At 41.4% G+C, this 26999-nt stretch overlaps 1 protein-coding gene across 2 annotated transcripts in view; it reads left to right on the forward strand.

Moving 5' to 3' along the window:
- il1rapl1a (interleukin 1 receptor accessory protein-like 1a) overlaps window positions 1-26999 on the forward strand; it is a 170218-nt gene that overhangs the window by 83511 nt on the left and 59708 nt on the right. The window lies entirely within an intron of this gene.

Here is a 26999-nt window from a genome sequence, read left to right on the forward strand (position 1 = left end):
CGCTTGCCTCTGTCGGACTTACTGTAATGGAGTCGTTTGGTTTGATGGATGCCTCGGGCGTGGGTCTCTATCTATTGCTCCCATTATACCTCTGTCTGCATCGCCTCTCTGTATAAATGTCTGTATGCGCATTCAGCATAGCCCGCCGCGAGCATGGTGATTGAGGTTATGACCAATGTAAATGTACCGTTTGGCACAGTGAATTGGAGGTTCAGAGGGCAAGAGGGAATAGAGGGGGGGGAGAGGAATCATCTGCCTTACGTTTGCGTCTTGCAGTATATCCACAGTCAGAGGAAATATGCTATTGGAACACGCTTAATGTACAATGAATACAGATATACAGAATGTGTGGAGAAAAAATAATCGGGTGGGTTTCTTTTTTTTTCTTCTGTGGTGTACCAGCTCACTCGGGCTGAAAGTGCTGTGGCTGAATTGCACACTTTAAGTAGACGCCGTTACATTTAACATTCATCCATCAGGGTTCGCACAGTAACCCGATTGCCCTTGCCTCTCTGGGCGAGATCTCACATTTGAGATAGGACGACATGCGTGTGTGTGTCTTGGTGAAAGTGTGTGTGTGTGTAATGAGGAGTTGAGGTGCGGGGAGGAGATTCAGGACATGGTCTCATCGCAGTAAAAGGTTCCTTACTACCGAAATAGGGTCACCTTCAGAAGCATGAACACTTCACAACCTTATAAAATGTTACTGCCGGTATGTGAGCGGACTTTTATGCGTGTCTCTCTTTGTGAGTTCTATTTATTTATCATGCTTGAGTTTTACCCGGCCAGCTTGGCGTAATCTCACCTCTGCGCATTTTGGAAAATGCAGGGAAGGACGGAGGCAGAAGCATTCAGCAGAGACTAAAGGAAAGAGCACTGTGGCATCCAAAACTCCTCCATCTGTCTTCCTTCGCCATCTATCAGGCTGGAGGTGGATAGATGGACGGAGAGGCAGCGATTAGTGCTGATATTATCCTAGAAAGTGGGGGGGGGGGGGGAGGAACGAGCGGGGTGAGATAAGAGGTGTGGGGGAGACAAAATGAGATGGGTTTGCTCTCGACTGAAACGTTCTCCATCTCTCGAGCCCATGTGCTCAAGTCTTGCGTCAGTGCGTGGCACCTGTGAGCCTGCTTTGGTCACGCTCAACACTCAGCCTCAGTTACATGTCCTTGGGGAGAAGATGATAAAGTCACACCTGAGATAAGTGTTACTCCAGCAGTTGACTTTTCCTGACTTCACCTACACAAATGCATGCACCTGTGTACACAAACACAAGCATCGATCACACGGTGGCTGCAGCACACACTGCGAAAGCACTTTATATGTGTGAGTTGTGCAGTTGAACCTTCTGTCTGTCATACCTTTACAACCTAAGAGTCAGTTATGAAGAAGTCCACGCACTTGTAATGCCCAGACTGTAAGTTACTCATATTACAACCAGAAGGGTGGAGCATGATGGCTCATTAGTTTGAGGTCAACTATCACTCGTGTCATTTACTAATCTCCCTCCTCTGTCTGTCTTCTTCACCTCTCACCCGCCCCCTCCCCTTTCTCTCAAGTGTTTTCCAACTCACTTCATCACTATTCACCAGCTGTCCTAGATTCTAAGCAGGCCATGGTTCACATTGTTTTAATTCAATTAAAATTGACATCAATCTGCGTGTGACGAATTAAATTTACATCCCCCACAATTAATCTTGCCTGACCTACCCAACCCCACCCACGCACACACCCCTACGGTCTCTAGTTGGTATCATTATCTGAGCGTATAGGGCTGGTACCAGAGTACGAGTGGTGGAATTCAAATCATAACTCTTTCTTTTGAAGCCTTTTGAAGTCTCGGTCAATAATTAAACTGTTTTTCAGCGGCTGGTAATGCACACTTGGAAAAAACCTACTTTGAAACTTATATTTTCGAAGCCAAATAAATGTAGCCTCCTTTCAGTTAGAGAGGGGATGAGTGTTTGGCACTTGACATCCCTATCAGAGCTATATCGATGACACACAACTCAACATTTCGCTCTCCCTTGCTAACGTGAGCACTTTAAACTGCTTGGAGGACATCCGTTTCTCTATGTCAAAAAACATCCTGTAATTTAACTGAAAAACAGATAACGTTCTCTTCATTGGGATAAAAACAGATCAGTCCCTTACAAATGCTTTCCAAGTCAAAACCGCTGACCAGAATGACTATTCGCACATCAGGACATGAAAACACAAAAAACCTGTGATGTTTCCTCAAGCTGTAACCTCTGGTGCTGACAAATTAAGCTACTCTCATGTTTTACCATTTTGAGTTTCAGTAACATGTTACAGTAAGTATTGAGCTGTCGGTGCTCGTAGGTAGCTTTTTCAACGTTTGGAGTGATTCCGTAACATGTTGACATCACTATGAAAGACTTGCGCTTCTATTGGCTAGTGCTCCAACACATTGTACGTGATAGATCTGTAAGTGTTTGCCCAATCACAACAGAGCTGTCCAGCTAACCAATCAGAGCAGACTGGGCTCTGCTTTCAGACAGAGGGTTAAAAGAGGTGCTGCAGCACAGGCAGTATGAGAAAAATAAAGAGCTTTTTTGAACATGCACGCTAAATGATATACAGGGGTATCTCCTTTTGCACTTTATGTAGCTCTTTGATCTTCTCCTGCACTTTATATGTCGTAGCTGCTACATTGTACTGCCATGTGGTAAATGCTTATTTTTGCTATGTATATAAATGTCATGTTCTTAAATGTTGTACAGTATGTGAGGGACTACGGATGGAAATGAGCTAAAAGCTAAAATCCGGCATATTTACATTTTGAAGCATTAATTGTTAAAAATGTTCATCAATGTGCATTGTCCCTCTTCAAATAAACGATTAAATGAAAATGAGATGAACATAAGAGCATGTAAACATGTCAAAAATACAATTATGAAACCTGAAAATGAGCATAATATGTCCTCTTATAAGTTTTAAGTGTGTGGTCCCAGATTGAACAGTATATCTGGCATGCCTCTCTTTTACCAACACAACACATTTTCGTGGAAATGTCATTACATTTCCAGAAGCCACTCAAAGGATTTAGCACTTTGAATACGATGTGTGCTCAATTTTGAAATCTTGGGAATTTTGGGCCATCAGCATAATAATGCCCTTCCCCCGTTTATCTCCTTTTTTTCATTCATTATTTATTTTGTCCAATGACAAACCAAATTACGTTTATTAAAGCATTTCAAATGCATTATTTTCTATCCGAGAAAATAGATCAAATCATCTCATGAAAATAGGTTTTTAGGTTGTTTTTTTATGAAATATAAAACAACTTTGGTGTGAGCAAGGGAAGAGAATATCTTTTTAATGTCGAAAACCAGAATCTCAGCCTTTCTGCATCTTTCATGAGCATCAAAGCATACTTCTGCTTAAAATGCATGGATCTCTCCGGGGAGTATCAAATATTACTAGGCTCTTTTTTTAAGTTGCCTCAAACACTTTTATGTGTACTGCCCTCATAAACCTGCTGACACCCTGCTGGTGTGAGCCTGGTGCAGCGGTACATAGTAAAACAAAGCTTTTGTTGTCATGTCTTCTGCTCCTGGTGGAAATCGCCCATGTTAGCATGAAGCATTTTGCTTTCACTTCACTCTCTGGAGAGGACAGATGTTCTATTTCTTTCTCTCTTCCTTTCTATATGTAAAAAACCACCATAACATGCAGATTCTATAAAGCTGTGAAACTGTTCTCCTTCTTTGCTCTGAAAGACGAGATCCTTTTGAAGTGCACGCTGTGATGAGGACACACGTGATGTTTGAAGCCTACATGTGAATTAGTCTTCAATATTGCACCTTTTTAAAGCAAGATTAGACCTGCTCGCACAGTCTCATTTAAACACAGCAGTAGCTTCCCCTTGCACTAATGGCCTCAGTGTGTGGTTTCATTTGAACAACCAGCAGGGAAGATGTGTGAGTCAGCTTGTTGCTCACGGTGTAACACCTTGTACTTACATTAGTGGTTTTCCCCCTCATTCTCTGCGTGTCCTCCTCCCTTTTATTTGTTCACTAATTAAGTTACAATACACTGTTGACGCTGATCATGTTATGGCCTTTGTTTCTCAGATCTCCCTGCATTCCCTGTGTGGCTTGCAGTCCAGTGGTAATTAGCCCCTTAGATCCTGACTCTCTTCTCTCTGCAGACATTCGCCTAGTCTCTCTCTTTTTGTTGTACTCTCCTCCAAGAGGCAGTGACCACCACCTTACTTTGGGTCCATAGTTGCTGTCTCAACAGAATAAAGTTTGCTCTGTTACTGTATATTCCACACAGTGCCATGTGCAGTATTGTTCTCATGATAGGATTTGAAAGAACTGAAGGTCAATAGGGGGCTCTAAATAACCCTCTCATTATACAGTGTCCTTAAGAAAAGAAAAGACTAGAAAACCCTCGGCCCAATTAAAAGATAAGAAGATGACCATTAACAACCACGGGGGATGGGGACAGAAAATATGACAGTGTCACACATTTGATCTCAGCCACAATGGACACAGTATCCAGCAAAGCCCTGAAGTGTCTCAAATAATGAAGGGTTTCAATGTCTATGTTTTGAATTTGCATATATAACCGCCTCCTACAGTACATACTCACTCAGTATATACGGCATACTGCCTCCAAAAAAACGCTTATGCGCTTCTGCTCACACTGAAGCATATGCTCAAGTAAGACGCATGTGATGCAATCATATGACAGGGTGAGATAAGATTGATGCAACCGTCGCCCTTTTCTTGTCACTCAATCCTCTAAATCATACATATAGTGTACAGTCAAAGCCTCTAAGCCTAAGGGGTGGAGACGCCAAGAGATCTCAGATGTTGAAGAGCACTCCCACATTACATGATCAAGTCCCCATGTGTGTATAAGAGCTGCTGTCCTTTAAAAGCATGTTCGTGCACACATATGTGTTATCATGCCCTCTCTCTGGAGTGTGTATGTCCTTATACGTCATTCTGTTATTATGGACACAACAGCAGTTCCTTAGAGAATAACGGTTATTTTAAAACTACGGGGTTTTTTTTTGTTCCGTTCCTTCCAGTGAGCCCGTGACTAAACGCCTTAACTGTCATTACCATTTTGTGTTGCCACCACTTTCCCTGGTACATAATGGAAATGATGTCTTCGCAGCTCGCTCTTTCTCTCCTCCTCTGGCATCCCTGCACAGTTAGAGAGGCCGTCCAGGAAGCCAGTGTCAGCATCTAGTGTGTGTGTGTGTGTGTGTGTGTGTGTGTGTGTGTGTGTGTGTGTGTGTGTGTGTGTGTGTGTGTGTGTGTGTGTGTGTGTGTGTGTGTGTGTGTGTGTGTGTGTGTGTGTGTGTGTGTGTGTGTGTGTGTGTGTGTGTGTGTGTGTGTGTGTGTGTGTGTGTGTGTGTGTGTGTGTGTGTGTGTGTGTGTCTGCGCACACACAGTCTGTTGTCTGTGCCACGGCTAATGCCTATGCCTGCATGTATATGTATGTGAATCTGTTTATATATGTGTGTATGTGCACATCCATCCATGCGTGCCTGCCCAGCTGTGAAAACTGCAAATGACTGGCCGAGTTTCTGTTCCCCTTTAAGGCCAGTTTCCACTTTGGACACACATGCAAGTTTAAGTTTCATTGCATGTCTTGCCAGGAGAGGAATGCTGTTTTTCTCTGTAGCAGGTGTTTGCAGAAATATATGAGATGATGTTAAAAGGTGCCAGCAGCACCCATATAGCAGTTTTATTTGCTATAGCTGTGACTATGTGACAGTTATCTGATGGCGTGGGCGAGATCATGTTGATGAAAGTCTCAGATTGCAACATTCACTACTTACTAAGATTACACTCACTTCTGTCAAGCCTCGACAATAAAAAAATGCATCTGCTGTCTCCATGACCACCTCTGCTCCTCACTGTGTCTAGCTCAAGATCAGATACCTTCTGTACCTTCATCATTCTGTACAGTAGCTGTGTGGAGGAAAGAGAAAGGCAAATTGTGCATTGCTGGAGGAGGTTGAGTCAGCCTGTGTTACTGACTTGCCAGTTTGCTGCAGAATGATGTGAGTTTCAGGAGTCTACTCTCCTCTATTCTGCTCTATATTTCCTTTCCATCCTTTTTCTCTCCTCTCTCTTTTGGCCCCTGTCTCTTTTATTCTCCTCTCCTCCACCTGTCTCCCCTCCTCTCTCCGAGCGTCTTTTGTTGTCGCTCAAAAAGACAAAAGGAGAGTCAGATAATTACCGTGGGCGAGGGCTCTGTCCTCTCATTGTCTTACCATCCTCTCTCTCTCACCATATTGCTCTCTCCAGCTGTCTCTGTAGTTATTTTTAAATCCCAATTAATTACACATTTTGGAGGGAACAAAGAAACTACCTGGTCTTGTAGTAGAAATGCTACACTACTGTATACGAGTTGTCTCTTGCTTCCATGCCGGCTGGAGTCCTGGGGTGCTGCAGTGGGAGGGCTGGGTCCTTCCTGCAGTTGTTGTTTAGCAGTGCACTGGAGCAGGCTTTATGCTGATTAACTGCATCAAATCTGATGGATTCCCAGCGACCTCTCCACCCCTACATGTAGCTCTGGGAGCCTTTCACGGGAAAAAGGCTTCCCTTTTTAATTAGACAAGAATAGGAAATCTATTAGTGAATGCAGAGAATGCCCAGTGTTGAAAGAGGGAGTTCACTTAGTGCTGAACTGAGTACACTGCATTACTTTATTCATAAGCTAACAAGTGCTTTCTGTGTCTCTCATTCAAGCCTAGGTATTTTACTGTAACAAAAACATAACCCAAACGGAATAAGGCTGATGAAAGCAACAGTGCCTTTCTACCAGGAGACTGGAATTGAAGCAGCTATAAATGGAAGTAGGCTTTCATTCCACACACAGTGTCCTAGCATTGTAAAAACTCAGTAGCCCACATGGATCAATATAAGAATATAAATACTTACCGTACATACAGTTCTCACTGTAACATCACACATGCGTTTGTGCACCGCAGTTTGAGTTTAGTTACATGAGAGTGTTGAGAACAGTACACAATGTTTTTTGAGGAACAAAAAGTTACAATTGACTATTTTAACTGCAAACGGGGAGCAGCCAGACCAGACAACACAATGCTAACAAGATAGCCTTGCCCTAAAGCATGTCTTGCTCTATCGTCTATCTTACTCTAAATGGACCATCATTTCCTAATTAAAAACCTTGCTGTATTGAAGAGGATTTGAAATTAGGGACTTGAGAAACTCAGGAATCATGAAAATCTTTACTGAGGAGATACATCAAAAAGGAAGTGAGGTCATTTTTCTATAGACTAAACAATCGTGACTTACCTGACCCTGCTGGCCATTTAAAAAAAAAAAAAAAATGCAGCCCACCAGAAATGGGTATTAATCCATGGCAGAAAGTAGTCCCTAAATAATGTTGTATTCATTGGAAGATGTTTGTAGTTGCCAGCAATATTTAAGAAAATACTTATTTTAAAAATGGAACAAGGTGTAAGTCCTCACCAAGAAAGAGAGAGCCACTGACAAGGTAGTGAAGTCAGAAACTATTGAAAGACAACAACAAAAAACAGGAACATTATCATTTGATGGAAATGTATGCACACAAATACCTACACATGTATTTATTAGGCACCGCGCCCTCTCTCATAATACTCCACTTTGATGCCATGCAGAGTACTCTTCAGTGTACGTTGCGTAAGGCTCTATGACTTTGATAAATAAAAGAGCAGAGAGGTCTACTTCATAATCATGTTATATTTATGTTGAGGCGCTAACAGAACAGAGGGAGAAGAGAGCTTCAGCACCGTCTCTGACCCAATCACTCACTACCCAGCCTCACTGTTTATTACTTTCACGTTTTAAAATCGGTTTAATTTTTAATGTAGGGCCAGAACTTCTCACTGGGAAATGTTTGTTGAATGATTAATTCATCTTGCTTGTAGAGGGGAATATTTGTTTAACAATCAGTTGTGGTTCATGTGAGGATGCCCTTATTTCTTAAAAGTGCATACTTTTCACAGCATTTGACTTGATTGAATGCTTCTTAATGTGGTGTGTGTTATTTCTTCTGCATCGTGACTCATTGAATTCAGGAAGCAGATGCAGACGAGCTTCACAGAGTGTCTCTCTAAATGCTTTGCTATGCGATTCTGCAACACTCTTCCCCACGCCTTTGTCTCGTGGCATCTGGGGCGTCTCTCTGGGATAGCATGTTACATCATTAGCACCAAATTAACACTCAATTAGGCAACTCGTGTTGAGAGGGTGGGGATAGGCTGTCTTCTGAGGCTTCGGAAATCACATCAGAGCCTCAAACACCACCTGGCCTACTGAGAACATACTGTATGTCAAATGCATATAAACTTAGTTCCCTTTTCTAAAACATCCATTAAAGTACACTTGTCGTAACTTGGCTGCAATATTTAGGAATTGTTGGCTGGAAGATCGATCGCTGTGTTTCATGTGCTTTATGTTGTTTCAGCAAAAAGCTTTGATTTATAAATTGAGGCGCTAGAACGATGGGTCCTTTGTGATACTTGTGCTTCTCTGGAGACTGAAGCAAGAAATTAAAAAGTGAGAAAGTTTTGATAAAGTTCAACTTGAAAGTTTTCTTCTGCAGATCCGTCTGCAACGGAGCCAAGTGCAAGATTATTCTTTGTCATTAGGCCAAACATATGAAACACTTACTTACAAACTCTTTCTGCCGTGCTTTTTCTGGAAGCTCTGATAAGAAAAAAGAACTTTCAATACCCATTCTTCCTTTTAATATTAAGATTTGTTGTCTTGTGTGTCTTATCTCAACACAGTCCCTAAAGTAAAACTTTACAAAGAGACAGAATGAATATCCATACATGGTTAGAGAGTCAAGTTGTCCCAGATTAGTCCTGTATTATGCAACCAAGACATCTAGAAGCTACAAGGTGATATATTGTGATTTTAAGGGTCTATTACCATCTGGCCGGGGACAACAGCTGGAAATTAGTCATGTCGGCTAAAGCTGCTCCATTTACTGTTTTTGTGACAGTTCATCGATGGGGACTGTCCACGACACTATAAATAAATAAACTAAATTAAAACTAAACTAATAAACTAAACTAACAACTGGAGTGTTCTGAAGCAACGGGCTCAACAGCACGACTCCGACAATGGCTTTAGTTTGAAGAAAACATTATTTGCCTGACAAAATGGCGGAACATGGTACAGTAGAACAGTCATACAGGCAACCAAAACAGACGAGAAGTACGCAAAAGCAGGGTCAGGAACATAGCAAGGTCAGGAACACGAACACTGGGGAAAAACAAAATGTCCCCAGAAACAAAATAAGACAGAAATTACAAAATGACAACAAAAAGTGAACTTGCCGGAGAGGACCTTACAAAAGGAACATTTGGTTACCTTGAAAATCTGTACAGGAGCACACGCAATACCTGCTCATGTATATGTTGGTTACTATAGTAACTTCATAAACATATTTCTCTTTCACTTTTAATGTTTGTCTCTGCATATTCCCTTCTCTGTCATACACTCAAACAGCCCTCACCCATCTCTTCCTCTGTCTTGTCCCCTTCTTCTTCTGTTTTGCACACACACTCCAGCACACACACTCGCACCTCTGTTGGGGTGGGGCTCTTTATTTCATTAACAGCCGCTTGCACGCCAAAATTCATTATGCCAACCTTCTGTTCTCGTGCACCCAAGCATGCCAGCTAACGTGCGGAACAAATTTCTCTCTCCCCCTTCTCTTCACCCTTCTTCCCCCTCTCTCCTCCCCCCTCTCCTGCTAATAAGTATGTTTAGGATGTGATTCACCTGCATCAAAGGCTTTCTGTGAAGAGGCCCGCTTTGTATCGCTGGTCCATGATTAGTCATTACTGTCAAATCCTCTGTGTTTCCCTCTGCTGCGGCGCTTTGATGCTAACAGGTGGTTGTATCCGAAATGCAAATAACGCAGATATCGTTACATCCTCTCGTGTCACGTAGCTCTTTGATGACGTAGAATTTGACGGTACAGCGCTGATGGGGCTTCTTTGTGAAACATAACCGTATGGAGTGTCCGCCTACTACTCACTGTTTTATTCCCTTTGATCTAAGTAAGGGGAATTGTTGTCTGACTCAAATTGCACATGGGATTGTGTATGAATTAAACAGACACAAAAGGATCTGAAGGGAACAATTCACCTACAAAATGACCCTTTGTATATCTATGCATCATCCCGTGTTTCCTTGAGTTTTTGGAGGAATTTTTATTTTTCTCACATGCCTTCAAAAGTAAATGTGAAATCCCCAAAACTAGTTTTATTGTAAAACAAATGTGGCAAATGTTTTTATTATTTGTTAAACTGTTATAATACATTTATGTAAAAAGTTCTGAACGCAACATTTGTAGCATTTTATTAATGCATGAAAATGCTTTTTTGTTCCATCTGAATAGCCGCCTCCGCAGAGACTGCCATGAAGGACTGCCCCCTTTACTTTGTTTAACATTTGCCAATGAAATAGACCGAGTTGCAATATAAATTGACAGGTTGGCACCTTTGGTTCAGCTGTTTTGTAACAGTTTTTTCAAGTGGAATAGAAACAGGCAATATTTTGTAACAAAGTGTGGACTTAGAGGGCTTTCCGGCCCTCTGGGACCTGCCTTATTTATGTGAGACAGCCATGGAAAAAAACCGCCGAACATGACTACAACTCAGAGCTCAAGTCTCCAGTTCCAGGACTATGTACAGTAAATCTCTTACTTTCACTTAGGCTACAATAGGAAAGACATTGATAGAAAGGACTGCAAAGAAATGTTAACTGAATGAAACATTGAATCTCTACATGCTTAACAATTACACTGACAAGGCCAGAGAATGTATAACCTTCAGAGTAACGGTCAAAGCAAGGTGAAACATCTTTGCTACATACATAGCATTTTTTACATCTTTGTTGGCATATAATGAGCTTTTCTATTTCTTTATCCTCACCATTCTACCTTGTGCTCTTGATATTACACTTTGCCTCTTTTACAGTATATTGCTTTGTCCTTTTAGTTTCTGGTCCATGCAGCAACGCTGGTCGGAAAGTGCTGTGTGTGTGCGTGCTTGCACACGGCTTTCTGTAGGTTGTAATTGCTGGTTGATTTGTGGTCAGAGAGGGTCAGACATCCTGCAGGGAACATGTCAGGCTTTTAAAAGCGGAAAAAGAGAGCCCAGCCCTGCACCCGTTTAACCTCGGCCACATCCAGGGAGGTCAAAGCACTCAATCAACTCCTCTACTTTTATTAGCTTAGGATTCAATGTAAAATACTGGCAAGAGACTGCCTTCTGGTCTATTGTAGTGCCTGTATGAACTTGTGTTACTTGTATGTTGGCTGACATTTGCGTAAACCTATCACTGTAGAGAGTAGTTTAAATTGAGTAAAGCAGGAAAGGAACTGGAGAGATTTAATCTGAGGTTGAAGGGTTTTGTTATGTTGCCAAGCATTTGGATTATTCCTGTATCACAAGATCATGAGGGTAGTTAGCGTAGAAGCTGCGATAGAATCAGTTATATCAGAACTGGATAGTATTGCTTTATTCAAAGAACAGCACTGATAAATGTCCTCGGTTGAAAAAAAAAATAAAAGTTTTTATTCTTCCTCTGAATGGCTTTGGCGAAAGTTTTATTGACAGATGTTATTCTGATCACCTGTCACGTATTTTCTGAGTGCCTGACTTTCCGAACACTCTTCCAATGACAGCTTCTCAGATGGTGCTGTGTAAACAAACCATCTGGCGCTTCAGGTTAATGGTGTAGGGCAGAATAACACAAATGAACCTGCGATATAATGGGAATTCTTGTTGAAATCAACTCCATTTCCCAGAACAAATACCTGAAAGAACGCAGGCTGTGTGTGTGTGTAAATTCACTGAGGAATCTCATATGAGGCAAAGCTCAAACCCTATTAAAATTAACTCACTACTGTCGTAACCAAACACTGAAATCTTAATTTTTTTCAAGACAATGATTAAAATGTTTTCTCTGGACTCTAAGGATGCATAAACTATCATTGCCTCTTACATTTACTTTGTTTCACTTTTTAAAGAGGCCCTATTGTACTGTTTGGGGCTTTCCCTTTCCTGAAGTGTGTTACACAGGTTTGTGTTGGTCGCAAAAGCTTAAATTCCAAAGTTTCCTCCAGAAGGAGTTTCTCTCCTTGTTTATATCCGTAACATAGTGACATCACTATGTAACACTTGTGCTTCTATTGGATAGCACTCCAACACATTGTGTATGATAGGCTGAGGGGTGGGACATCTCTAATAGGTTGACCAATCACAACAGAGCCGGCCAGCTAACCAATCAGAGCAGACTGGGCTCTGGTTTTAGACAGAGGGCGAAAGAGGTGCTGCAGCACAGGCAGTATGAGAAAAATAAAGAGCTTTTTGAACATTAGAGCATGGAGACATGTCACAGTAGAGACACAAAATACACATATGAACCTGAAAATGAGCATAATATGGCCCCTATAAAATTAAACATTTAAAGTGGACCTATCATGCTATATTTGAATAATATAGTGTAGGACCATACTTATACAGTATAAGGCATATTTATACTTTTTTTTTTTCAAAATACCAAACAGATCATGCATTTTAGCCATGTCTCATTTCGCTCAATTTGAAAAATGTTAGCTCTGTTTTTGCAAGGGCTGATTCTGTGAGAACAGCACCATCTACAGGCCTGGCATATGTACTACAGCCTCTCCAGCGCTTTCGAACGGCAATGGCCGTGGCTGTCTCCTCCTGATTGGTGGAGTTGGCCCAATAGCCGTAGCGCCACCGTCCTGACGTCAGGACAGTGTTCAAATCTGGATCAGTTTTGATCAGATCCGTTGCAGCCCCTTTTTTAGAGATTTGGGTATGGAGGAAAATAGAGAGGGTTGTGTTTTCTGACACTTGGTGAGTTCCCTGGAACACCGGGGACACATATTCATGTATAAAAGACGTACAAAAGTGCATTTTGCATGATAGGTCCCCTTTAAGTTAACAAACACTAAGACAATCTGACATTGACAGTGAGCTCGGCGACTTGCTTCTAAATGGCCCCTCCTATCGCTGGTCCCACCACCACGGTGTCATGATGACAGATTAGGAGTCGGGGCCACAGAGGAAGTGCTGGAGGAATTGATGGATTCGGTCCAGATGGTCACCAGTGCAGGCGGGACAGCAGGAGCTCTGTTATCACTTTTCAGCACTACTGCAAGCAGGCATGCTCGACAAACTGTTACAATACTAGCTACACTGGTGTGCTGTTTATTGTATATAGCCACATGTGTCTCATAACAATGCCATCAAGATATGACAGAGGTTAATTTACAAATAATGGAGTCTAAATGCCAATTTGCAGATTTAGGGAACCGCAGGGCAATTGCAGCTTTAAAAGTTACTATGACTTTTGACTCCCCCTGATTGATAAAATAATGCATGAACTTTCTTTACAAGTGAAGTTTCAGAGTTAGGAAATGGTGTGTCTGACACATGTCCAAAGAGCTGCTGGTGTCCATGTGTCTAAGTCGAGAAGAAGAGGAACACCTTGATGGAGGCCTTCCCGTCCAGGATCAGCAGAGTCTAATGGCTTCTCATCAATTCCTCCTGTCTTGGGAAGTGTGTGTCATGACTCCTGTAACTACTTCTGACAAGAGTGATGAAGCACTTGTTAAAGTTGTAAGATTCTGCTGGAGTTTGAAACCTTTCGATATAAATCTGTGTAGAGGGAGATGGGCAGAGACAGTGAGTGAGAGGCAAACGGAGGAAAGGGTGAGTGAAAACGTGAAACAAGGAGCGCCTGTGGTTTAGACGTGACAGATCGTGGGGAGAGAAAGAGGGAGGGGTGGGTGAGAGAAGCTAATGATCTCCATCTGTCTTAGAAGGCTGGGAGAGAAGAGCATCGTTAGGCTTTTGGAAGAGGGGAAGCAAACAAACACAGGATTTGCAGGTCTCACCCTGGCACTGAGTTACAGTATTAGACTGGCCTCACCCTGGCACTGGGTTACAGTATTAGACTGGCTTTATATGAATCAGCTGGTCAAACACAGCTTAGAGACTCTTTAGTCCACCGTTTGTGGCATGCTAACAATGGCTGCTCTCCATTAAAAATGCTCGTGTGACAATATGTTTGTTTACTTTGTACTGTATGCCAGAGTCTATTTTGGTCATTTCCGCATGTGTGTACGGTGCCCATGTTATTGTTTGTTTGTGTGTTGTGTGCATCATGATCTCAGATGAGACTATTGAATCTCTAATTAGAATTTGGCACAGATTATAAACAATCTATAGTGGCTCGAACATCAAGGAGTGTGTGTGTGTGTGTTTGTGTGTGGCCATTCATGCCAGAACAAAGTGTTTGTTTGTTTGTTTGAGTCGCACTTTGAGAATACTTTCTCTTCTGCTATGTCTAGCATGTCCTCATTGGCATATGTCTGGTATTATTGTACATCTTTGCCAATGCACATGAAAGGGTTCCAAAGATAAATGATTAGTATATAATATCTGCAGGTACGGATTGGTGTGATTTAAAAATAATGACAATATTGGCAAAACACAAAAATAAACTTGATATGCCACCCTCAGCACACCTACTTCCTGCAAATATAGTATGGTATGGTATAATGTGAATTAGTCAATTGTGTATCCATTACACTCAGTCTATTGCAAACGTAACTGTCCACATACAGAAACTTAGGAAACATAGGAACATAAACTACAGGTACAGGAAATAGCCTGTCAGAAAATATATGAAACTTGCAGAGTATATTATTTGTATCAATCTCAGACAATAATCACAGCGCTGTACGTTAATGACTCCATCAGGTAGAGCTATTTGCATTTCTTCAGTAAATGCATCAAGGTTGACATTACGCAACATCTAGCACTGCAACATCATGATTGTCTTGGAAGTAAGTCATTAAATGAAGTACCTACAGTAAATAAACGTTATTTTGATCAGATACTGAAACAAATATGTTTTAAAATGATAGTTATTCTTTATATCAAACTATGATTTTTTTCGTTAAAGGCTTATTTGTAGAATATAACATCCCATGTTGTTGATCTGTTCCAATCTTAATTTAAGTTATATTGAATAACTTTTAATGAAAGTTTGATGGTAATCATTGTTGAGTATTTGCCTGGTTTGAATTCATGTTTTTTAGGGTCTTTTTAGCTTTGAACCAAATTAGAAAAACAATTATAAAGTCACATGTTCATAAAGCAATGAATAGAGTTACTTTGCTAATTATATGTTTAAAAAAATAGCTAGTAATCTGTAACCTATAACGTTTCCAAAGTTACCTTCCCAACACTTAAATATATTAGTGGTGTAACACACTCACCGTCTGTTATCAAGACATCCCAGGATCAAATCCAGCTGGGTAACTTTTTCACACACTTAAATTCACTCTATAGGCGCTTTCACACCGGAGTACTTTTCCCAGTATAGTTCCAGTATAGTTCCGAAAATGTGCGTTCACACCAAAGAAATCCGGAACTAGAACTTAGTTCATGAGAACCTTTTCACTCCCTTTTCAGTCCCTAGAGAGCAGGTACTTTCATGGGAGAAAAAGGTTCCCGTTTCTGATTGGCTGGGCGGATTGCAAACCACGCCCCGTAAAACTCCCAAAAAGTTTTGTGAAGCCGCCATTTTATTTTCCTCGCATTAGCATTATTAGCATTAGCATTAGCCCAGCGCACAAACGGAGAGAGACTAACTTATGGCAACACAAAAGAAAACATGGGAGCGGTGGAGAGATGAGGAGGTGTCGGCGTTTCTTGCGATTTACTCGGAAGGCTTCAGAAGTCCCCAACTCCGGGGACTTCCGGCCGGGGACTTCGGGCCGGGGACTTCGGGTGGCAGTATACGCCGTGAAGTTGTTTGCGGCCTGCTAGTAAACCCAAAGCAGAAGAAGAAGAAGTGACGTCAGCGGCTTCATTTGCCTAACCCTCCCTCAGGGACTTATTCCGGTGTGAACGCGTTCCGCTCTTTAGTTCATCAGAACTAAAGAGTTCTGATGAACTAAGTACGGCAAAGTACTTGGTGTGAAAGCGCCTTACAGTATGTTGTTAAACAGCTTTACTCAGGCAGACAATATGAGAGTAATTAAGGTTTTTTGAACATTACAGCATGTACAATTATTCTGGTCGTATCAAAAACCTATATATATGGGGACCTTTAATGGAAGTGGAACGCACATAATAACATAATCCTAGTAGAGCACAGTGGAGCTACTACATAGACAAGTTAATTCATGTACATTTGTCACGGGGTTATTAAACACAGATGAGAAGTAACAGTGGATTATGTGAACTGCTGAGGTTGCCGTGGCGACGGGTCAAAAGGAGCTGAAGGAGCAGATGGCGGTGAGCTGACCCTGCAGGCCGCCTTTCTGTTCCTCTGTTTCTTCATGTAAATCTCAGCCCTATGAGTGTCAGGTACAGCCTACTGCTAGTACCAGTGTGTGTGCACACCTGGTGGAATCAGAGACACACACACCCTTCCAGTGGGATAAGACTGTGCGTGCTGGTTTTAATGTGCCAGCACTGTGTTAATCCCGTCCCTCAGGTGGGCCTCCACCTGCTCCCACTCCCCCCTGCAGGGGACTGGGTTAGCCTCTTCCTTTTGCTCTGAGCGAGGAACAGAACGGACACCAGGCCACTCGGGCTTCCCTCTGAATCGCCCACAGAGATTGGCACTGATTACGGAGCTAATCCTCTTTCATTGTACTGTAGGACTAGCTGCAGGGTTTTTTCATGGTCAGTATCTCCCCTATCTGTTAATGTTTTTTTTATATTTCTGTTGAGTGCCACATGTCTCCCTTTGTCGATATTCCCCTCTGCCTATCTGTATAAGCTCCACACAGGTGTGTATATTGTAAATGTTCTCATTCATTTACCAGAAATAGCTTCTTTATCACCACTCCACTGCTGGGTTCTATATCTGAGGCTGACAGGAAGGTGTGTGTATTATATGAGTGTGTGTTGTGCATGCCTGGTGTGTCTAAGCAGGAATTAGGCGCTGCACTAGTGCGCACCAAATGCGTGTGTGTATACACCATGCGTACACCATGTAGCCAGGGTGTATGCCGATGTTACACCAACAGACGATAAGCACTGATCTGCATTATTGAATGTGTACACAATGTCTGTGAGCTGAGCCCTAATGGAAGAACAGTGTAGCGTACACTCTGCCCATTGGGAAACATTAAAGTTCACAGTGATATTATCCAAGATACACTGCACACAGACTTACATGCTGCCATGGAGAGGCAGGGGCATAAGCTGGGATGAGTGTGCAGGAAGAGCAGCTAATACAAGAAGTGGAGAGGTTTACTGAAAGGAGTGATGAGCAACTCTGGGACGGTGACAAAAGGATGACAGTGTGGGAGAAAGGGCTTCTTAGTATGACGGAGTGAAAGAAAATATCGCTCTGCTCGAGTGAAAGGACTTAAGGACAGAGCGGTGTCAGAGAAAGAGCTGTTGAGCGCGGGGAGGACACGAAGCAGACTGTGCTAAGCTGCACCCACACAGATTGTTGATATGTCGATACTTCATCAGCAGTATGGTTAATGATGGAGCAGACTCTGACTGTTAACACTCTTCAACTTCTCCTTTCGCTCCTCTCTACCTCCTCCACCCCTCTCTGTCCTCTTTCATTACACCCCTTTGCATGCAATCCCTCTTTATCTTAGTGTCTTTCCACTTCGCAGCCATCCAAGGTCCCAGAAGCACTAACATCCAGCGCTTGCTCATAAAACAAACTCAGACATACACGCACAACTTGTGGTTTGCCCTTCAATTTATTCATACTCATTTGGACTTTGAATTACATCACAGATGCATCCATCCTCACATGCTCCCTTGTTATGTATCCTCACAGCCAAATGACTCTTTGAAAATCAGACTGTGTTCTTTATCCTTCACACTTCTCTTTCTTTTGCTGACCTTCACCAGTGTTGTCACCGGTCTTCTCTCCTTGTACATTCATGGGACAATGGATGAGAGCAGACACTCAAGCACACTCTCTCAAAGGTTTATATCATACAGTACATTCTGTCTTGCTGAGTTCATACAAGTTATTTTGTTGAAGGAGTAGTACATTCAAAGATTTATATATTAATATAAACTAGAAAAAGTAGAACTTTGCCTTTTGAATCCACGTCTGTTTCTGGCGTAACGTCAATCTTGTTTCAGTTTGATGATTTTATTAATACCAGCACAAAAGACTAATTTAAATGTGCATTAATAACACAATAATAGTTGTATACATGCACATAAATAATTAAATGGGGACATATTATGCTTATTTTCATGTTCATAATTGTATTTTTTGCCTCTACTGTGACATGTCTCCATGCGTTAATGTTCAAATACTCTTATTTCTCTCATACTGCCTGTGCTGCAGCACCTTTTTTCACCCTCTGTCTGAAACCAGAGCCCAGTCTGCTCTGATTGGTTAGCTGGCCGGCTCTGTCTGTGATTGGTCAACCGCTTAGAGATGTGTTGGAACAAGCCAATAGAAGTGGAAGTGTTTCATAGTGATGTCATTATGTTATATAATTGTTATATACCATTTATATACAGAAAATCCTATATAACACATTATAGGAAAGGGAAAACCTCAACAAATTATAATAGGGCCTCTTCAAATGAATCACTACCCAGCCAGTTGTCAAGGTTGGGGAAAATAGGACCCAAATGCAGTAACAGGACTAAAAAGGTCAGGTAACAGAAGGTGAGCTTTATTAACCAAAGCCGATGACAAAAGAAAACAAGGAACAACTTAACATTACCAAAACCAGGGGAGTAACAGGAAGGAAACCAGGACAAAAGACTTCAGTAACAAACATGGAGCGTGACATCAAAGACGGACGGGTAGCATGGACTAGCATGGACGAGAAGAGACGGCGAACAGACATGGAGCACAGGGGAAGACAAGACTAAATACACAGAAGGGTAATCACAGGACAAGACACAGCTGGGCAGGGGAGGCAGAAACACACACAGGGGCAACAGGTGAACACAATCAGACACACCAGGGAAACTAAAGACAGGAAGGCAAACACAGGAAGTAGGATCAGACAAGACAAATGGAGGAAAACATCATTCAAATGGGCATCAAAAAATAACTTGTTCAAAGCAGGATATCAGTATGCATTGATCTAAAAGTGAATAAGGTTGATTCTGATCCACAGCTGCTTTATACCGGATATAACCGTCCTTCTTCAGTTCATTAGATCTGCAGCCATGTGAAAGCAGCAGGACAGATGCATTGATAAACCTGCAGCCTCAGATTTGATAATGCCGCCCCAGAGTGCAGTGCGGTTTGCCGTCCACTGTGTTTCCCTTCCTTAAATCACGTGCAAATGACACACATATCAGAAGGGTCTGTTATAACTAGGCATTCTGCTGTTGTATGCCTGAGACATTAGATTACAGGAGCTCATTAATCCTGTGCATCACAGCCTCCTGTCCAATTAAAAAAAAAAGAGAAAAATCAGCGGTTTGTGTTTTTATTCTTTAAATGCACAACAAAGCAGATGCAGCTGAATCACATTTTAAGATATAACGAGCCATTTACAAAGTGCAGGGTTAGCATTGGATTGATGCAATTGTATAGACCGTAACTGTTATATGTAGATCTGTTGAATGCAGTTCTATATTGAGCTGTGAGCTTAAACAAAACAGGTTGGTTTATTTTTTAAATGTTGTTTATTTATTATAACTATTAAACTGTATTTGCAAATCTCTGTCCCTTAATCTTACTCACCCTATTGTCCGTTTTTTATTTACATAGATAAGCAAATGGTCCTATTTCTGTGAGGTTTCATATTGCTTTATACCATTACAACCATAGCTGAGAGTAAACTTATTTATCACCACACTTTCCAATATATTCACCTTCAGCCAGCCCTTTTCCCTGCTGCTCATACATTACCTGAGATAGGCGTTTTCAGAATGTAACTGCCCATGAAAAACCTAAGGCTTTGCACTTGTTGAGTGATTAAGACGGGCCCCTTATGTATCACAGATCCCTTCAGACTGTAAGAAGAAATTAAAAGATGTGTTTGTGTGACAAAGGCTCCATTTGTTATATTGCTTTTTCCGACACTTGGCTCGCTTTATCAGTGTAATTACTTTCATTTCATTTCATTAGGTCTGGAGACAAAGTCATTGTTGTCATTTCCACACTGAAGCAAAACCTGCGTGATATCACTCATCTGCGTCTCACTATTTTACTCTGCTTTTACGATTAATTACATTTCTGTGGGTTCGGGGACATGTTCTCATTGTTCTGCTCTACTCTGATGCACAGTGGAGACCATAAAACCTGGAGGACACCCCTGTCTCTCTTCTCTATCCCCCCCCCCCGCCTCAGCATCCCTGCTTTCTGCTCACTATTCTGTCAACAACAGACCCATAAAATCCTCATTCATTATAACACTATTCACATTCCCTGACTGCTTAATTGTGCCTCTTACTGTGAGTACAATGCGAGTTATTCTATCAACCTGCGTAAAATGTCATCCTTGTTGAGAATGTGGAAAATAAATTAAGACGGTCTTAATGAGGTTGCTTTTTAAGTAGAGAAGGGTAGTTATACTGGGTGGAGGCCTATATTTCCTGAGTGTCTGCAGCCACTTGAAGTCTGACTCACGCTGACTGTTTGGCTAATTGATGTTGATTTATAGATAAAAGGCTGTTTAATTTATTTTTGAGGAGCGGAAGCATGCAGACAGTTCTCCTGCAGGATGAGACAACAGTACGATTATGGGATGGAGCAACAGCATATACACACTCACACTGGCATAAAGAATCACTGTCACCGTGACATGCTTTTGCCACAACATGGATTTTACGATATCGTTTTTAACTTGATAAACAATGTTTTAGGTTTTAAATGTAATGTAATTCCCAGTTTGGCTAGTATATATTTGTGCTGTGTCTCTTATGATTTGGCACCTTTTATTTCAGTGGTGAAAAGCTTTCAAATAATAATAAATAACAGTAGTCGTTAAAAAAAAAATCTTATTGCTCTGACCAAGGTTGCTAAGAAATACATTTAGTTTGGCTGATACTGGAAACTCTGATAATGAATTACATTACATTTACTAATTACCCGAAACTACCCCTCCTAAAACATGTAGATATATACCCAATAACAGTTTTAAATATTGTTTTCTTTCCTACGATGTGTTCTTTTAAATTGCCAATAGAATTTAACAAGGTAGAGAACTATTTTGAGCTGTGGATATCTTCTAATTTTGTAACATTATGATATAAAACAAGTTATATTCATAATAATAAGAGGGCTGAAACATGGTGAACCCCCAGCCATCATTAACACATTTTCCCGGTCGGCTCCCTATCTCTGTATCGCTCTCCCGCTTCGTCTTCCCTCTCTCTAACAGATTCCCGGTCCTTTAGTCAAATTCATCTTTAATTGCTCTCCATGTAGTACTTAGTAGGTAATGAATTGTTAAATGTACTTCCCATTGGTTGGTTAACATGCTCAGCAAATGAGCAAGAAACTGATAGGACACACTTGCTTTTAACGTCCTCTTACTTATTTTACATAGATATGGATTATTGAGGCCTCACAGCTGGAATCTCACTTTGAACAGCTTGATCACTGCCGTGCTTCATCATCAGATGGTCTCCTAGAAAGCTGCTTCGGCAGAAAAGCTCCACTGGCTGCTTGGCCAAAAGGGAGCAATTGTTCTCCCTGATTATAGCCATTAAATGTTCCTGGGACTATGATCCAGAAACTTGTCTAGTTATATTCCTTGAATAGAACGTGCACTCATGTTGCTTTTTGATGTTGAAGTATTTCAGCTGTGCCAGAGGCAGGAGTCTTAGAGAGCACAACATTAGTGGACAGTGAAGGAGCGGGATGTGGTGTCGTGTGAATATAACTCCTTTTATTAGCTTCCTCTGGATGACACCACGCCGCTTTCTACTCGGCTTCTCTCATGTGGGAAATGGTCGGGCCTGGAATTGAATTCCGTATACTCTGAGGTGACTTTATAAGGGAATCATACAGGATGGTTATTGCACCATCAGGAATGTAATGAAACTGGCTCAAAGGTGACAACTGTACAGAGGAAGGTCACTGCTAATATATGGTGATCTCCCGCAGTACAATATAGGATTCTGCCAGCCGTAGAGGAGAACCGAACCTTCTCTACTCAAGCTTAGCAGTCTTGGGAGACTCACAAGGACTTTGTGGTTGTCCAAGTCTCTCCATCCTCTTATTTGAACCTTTCTTCTCTAGCTTGACTTCCTTTGTTGGTAGAAATACTGAAAACCCTTTGGGAGCCAATTTCCTGAGACCAAAGGACAATGCAGTTCTCTGTTAGCTACTTCAGTGCCGTGTGTGTGTGTGTGTGTGTGTGTGTGTGTGTGTGTGTGTGTGTGTGTGTGTGTGTGTGTGTGTGTGTGTGTGTGTGTGTGTGTGTGTGTGTGTGTGTGTGTGTGTGTGTGTGTGTGTGTGTGTGTGTGTGTGTGTGTGTGTGTGTGTGTGTGTGTGTGTGTGTGTGTGTGTGTGTGTGTGCGCGTGTGCGTGTGTGTGTGTGTAGCCATGAATTGGTGTGAATGCCAGTTTGTCCATGTCTATTTGCATGCCTGTATAAGTACCTGCTCACCCATATGTACCAGCAATTTGTACATTCAATTTGTTCTTATTTTCACCTTTGTCACTAATTTGCCATCAGCATTTTTTCTCTGTTGCAAAATCCCCCAACACCCACACCCACAATTTGAATGACTAACAAAAAAACCAGTGATCCAAATATCTCAGCTCCATCCTTAATTCACTCATTTGCTGTTTCCCTACAGCCAGTCACCCAGAATAATCCATCAGGAAAGTCCAGTGAGCTTTTCCGCTACCAAGCAGAAATGGGATTGTGGATGACTTATCACAAAGCTTATATCCACACACAGTCCCACTCTCTGTTAATGTATCCAGGAGTACACCACACACACATTTTCACATATATTTAGTATATAGTCTCTCCTCAATAGCACTTAAAACCTACTCACAGGGAAGCATTTCAGGCTTTGAAAATGCAAACCCCACCATGCTTGCAATTACTTTGCAAATGTCGCACCGCATGCTACATCTTTCGCACAGTTACACTTACGCTGAGGCTCGGTTATTTTCCACTCCATGTGTAACAACTTCATATCTATAGCATACATCCAAAGTTAAAGCAATACAGCTGTAAGACTTTGCAGAGATACTTCTGAGATTAGTTCAGGCTGGTTTGCAGAGAATAAAAGCTGCCATAATGATCCTGAGACATCAATGTTTTATAGTGAATCATCGATCCCAGAGTATAAGGTTTGGCCAAGCACACCGGCAAGGTCATTATGGTCCCCTAAAGACGCATACTCGCACACATTACATTAATTGACTCAGACCACCATGTCATTCACTCCGTCATACCCAGACACGATCAATGAGGAGGAACTCACTACGGTTTCGCCAACTTTAACCAATTATTTAACAAGCAAAGCTGCAGTTTCAATCATAGACTCAAACTTTATTCATATGGCACAAGTCATACATCAAACGCAACCAAAAAGGATTAAAATAACTGAAGTTATATAAGTGGACGGCTGCGGCTCAGGGGGGGGTCGTCAAGCAATCTTAGGGTCGGCGGTTCGATACCTAGCCCCTGAAGAGTTTATAGTGTCCTTGGACAAGATGCTGAACCACAAATTGCTCCCGATGGTGTGTGTGTGTGTGTGTGTGTGTGTGTGTGTGTGTGTGTGTGTGTGTGTGTGTGTGTGTGTGTGTGTGTGTGTGTGTGTGTGTGTGTGTGTGTGTGTGTGTGTGTGTGTGTGTGTGTGTGTGTGTGTGTGTGTGTGTGTGTGTGTGTGTGTGTGTGTGTGTGTGTGTGTGTGTGTGTGTGTGTGTGTGTGTGTGTGTGTGTGTGTGTGTGTGTGTGTGATGCTGTATGAGAAACCAATGTGAGTTTGGAAAATTGCACAGTATAAATCTATGTTAGTAGACCTCAACAATGGAATTATAATCAGTAGAAATGGCCATGACATTTGACATTTGACATTTGACCTTTAAGAAAGAACAGCCATACAATTGGACTCCATTTACCACTATACAAAAGTACACTTCAATGAAATGCAATCAGCATGTTGTATGAAAAAAAGAAATGGAAATTAAATCTTGTTCTAACACTGAAAATATATATTCATAGCTTTGACAACCTTTGATTTAACAGCTCACCAGATGTATTTGCATGTTTAATTACCTGTTTATTTCTACATTAGCTTAATTTCTTTTTATTTATTTATTTGTTTGCTAATGGCAATCGGAGACTCTTTCCTTTGTTTCCTGTGGTGCTCTAAATGTTCCGTATTTTAAACGGTGTCCCCCCCCTGAACCGTGATAATTGATGTATTTCCCATAAAGAAGAGGTAATTAAGATAATGAGATTTTCAGAAGCAAGTGTAGCATGCCAAAATGCGGGGGTGCATGTTTCTTGACGGGTTCACTTTAGCTTTATCAATTTCCCTGTTTCATTCTCTCTGTTTCAACAGCTCTACTTTTCTTCCACTGATTTCCTCCTCCTATCTGTGTTCTCTTACCACATCTGCTTCCCCTCACGCCTCCCATACACAGCTTGTCCTCATTTGTTTGCCCAGTGCATAATTGGCTATAGGATCACCCATTGTGTAATTATGTATAGCAGTTTGATATGTAATTAAAATTGTATCAGTATCCAGTGTAATTTGTGCTGTGTGATTACCTATTAACAGTGCAAACAGTTATGCCTAAAAGCCCATGACCGCCCCTCTCATGGATATCACTGTGCGTCTCCGTCAGTATTTACATACCAGCAGGTTCTGCGTACAGTAGTAAACTCTTTGGTCAACTTCTCCTCATGTGAACGCTTACTTCTGACAGTTTGGAGCAAAAATAAATGTTATCTCGCAGCCTGTAACCAAGCACTTTACACGACCGCAAACTTTCCTTCAGACAAGACCACACACTTCCCCGAACAACATTGCATGGCACTTTCTTCCCAAATACAGACACCAAAACAGAGCAGGGCTTTCAACCCGCTTGTTAGAGTATTCTTATAATGAGGCTTAAGAAGGGGGCTTGTGAGGACGCTCTGAGGAAACATCTTAATGAAAGCACCAGGCTACAAACTGGCCTGAATATGCCGCCTTTGCAAACTCACCACCACCACATAATTAGACGTGCCTGAGAGCTCTGCTGTTGGGAGAAGCTTCTGTTTTATTCAATAAGGGTTTTTTTGTTTTTTTCATTGCTGGAGTAGGAAGTGCAGAATAAGTGTTTGCATCCTTAGTGCCTGCCAGCCCCCGTACCTTATGAAACCTGTTAACATTTTTAAACATTGTATTATAATTAGGAATGAGTTCGTTTTTGCACAGAAAAGTAAATGTTAAGGTCTGCAATTATATCAAACATGTCATGCTTGCCAAGCAGAGAAATGCAGGTTATAATGAGCTTAACATGCCCCAATTTTTCCTTATGATGTAACGCCACCGCAACAAAAAATAAGTATTGCAGGTTTAAATGTATCAGTGGATATACCAAACTCAGTGTTAAAAAAAGCAGATAACGAATATGTGCATGAATTTCTTTTCCCTTTTTACATACAGTAAAGGTGAGCCGACAAAGCGCTATTATTATACCTTTGATTGTACTTATTATAATAATTTTGAAGTATATACTGTAAGTACAGGCCAGTCTGTCATGGTTTCATTACTTGCTGCTGTTCTGATAATTGCTATAAATAAAGGGTTTGTATTTAAGTTCCACATTAAATGGTCAGAGGTCAACATAACATGAATAAGAGTCAAAGAGTTCTCCATAAACAAAAAGCTTTATTCTTTATATAAGTGGACTACCCAGATTCAACAACGCAGCACAGTGACTTAGTGTTAGAAACGGCACAGTTTGAATAAAATGAATGCCTTTCACCCAAGTACAAAAGGTTTCATTTTTAGATTAGAGGCACCAATCCAAGTGTTCACTGGCCAAGCAGCTGCTGTTACATCTCATGGTTTAGTGCTGGACTGCAGGAGACGCAATTAATATTTCTCTTTTTGAATTGTGTTCTCTTTGTAAAATCTTGCCACAGAAACTAGCATTAACAATGATGCTAGCACGCCACTGACTTTCAGTCACGACATAAGTGCATGCACTCACATAAACTGACAAAATGTGGCTCTTAAAATATGGGCACATTCAATCACAAAATAAATATATCTTACATAAGGCAAAAAGTTATACAGTGCACATTAATGTGTGGTTTGGTCTTGACTTTCAGCACCACTTTAAATCAATGCATGCTGTATTCAAAACAGAGTTGTCACATGCAGAAAGGAACATGTGTTTGTAAATAAAGAGGCCATATTATTTCCTGTAGTGTGTTTTATAGGTTTTTGTGCATTTTGATGGTCTGCAAAGGCTAATCTAAAAGTTCCCTCCAGAGTTTCTCTCCCAACCCCCCCCCCCCCCCCTCCTGAAACGCCTCCAATGGACTTCATGTGTAACATAGTGACGTCACATTTTTAAGTGGTTCACCAATCGCAACAGAGCTGACCAATCAGAGCAGATTGGGCTCTGGTTTCAGACAGAGGGTGAAAAGAGGGGCTGCAGCACAGGCAGTATGAGACAAATAAATACCTCTTTGAACATTAAAGCATGTCACAGTAGAGGCACAAATACAATTATGAACCTGAAAAGAAGCATAATATGTCCTCTAAAACCCTTTTAAACATAAAACACTACCGTAACCATAGCTATAGCTTTAAACTCTCTTTATATTGTAATTGCCAAAAATATGAAAGACCTCATAGAACATTGATCCAAGACTTCCAGCAGCTCAGTAGCCAGCGGTATCAAACTTTGAAACTGTGAGACTGTGCAAGTATGCTGCAATACATTGCTGGGGGAAAAAACACATTTACAAATTAAAAATGCAAAGGTTGTTTGTAT

This window comes from Trematomus bernacchii, unplaced genomic scaffold (assembly GCF_902827165.1).
Source record: "Trematomus bernacchii unplaced genomic scaffold, fTreBer1.1, whole genome shotgun sequence".
NCBI classification, from domain to species: domain Eukaryota; kingdom Metazoa; phylum Chordata; class Actinopteri; order Perciformes; family Nototheniidae; genus Trematomus; species Trematomus bernacchii.